The sequence below is a fragment of the Tupaia chinensis genome, unplaced genomic scaffold (assembly GCF_000334495.1).
Source record: "Tupaia chinensis unplaced genomic scaffold, TupChi_1.0 Scaffold142100_1, whole genome shotgun sequence".
In the NCBI taxonomy this organism is placed as follows: domain Eukaryota; kingdom Metazoa; phylum Chordata; class Mammalia; order Scandentia; family Tupaiidae; genus Tupaia; species Tupaia belangeri.
Window position 1 is genome coordinate 1,725,212 of NW_006201951.1, and position 314 is coordinate 1,725,525.

Sequence of the window (314 nt, forward strand, 5' to 3'; positions counted from 1 at the left end):
TGGGCCCCTGCCGGTGGGGCCCCAGGCCTCAGGTCCACAATCCAGGCTGTGGCAGGACCTAGCCCTCACTTCTCCATTCCAGGCCCCTTCTTCCCCTTTCTCTTCTGCTTGGAGATCGGGTCAGGCCTGACTCTGAAGTAGGGATTCCCACCGACCTCCACTGCCCACTCCCACTTTTAGGGTAACCCCCTCGCTGTCCTGCACACTGTCCCGACCAGCCCCACTGACCCTGCCTACCCAAACCCCTGGGGCCCCAGCCCCGTGCCTCACACCACAGAGACTCAGCTGGGCCTGCATGCCTGTAACTGGCTGAA

At 63.4% G+C, this 314-nt stretch overlaps 1 protein-coding gene across 1 annotated transcript in view; it reads right to left on the bottom strand.

Moving 5' to 3' along the window:
* CARD9 (caspase recruitment domain family member 9) overlaps positions 1–314 on the bottom strand; it is a 16,322-nt gene that overhangs the window by 2,815 nt on the left and 13,193 nt on the right. The window lies entirely within an intron of this gene.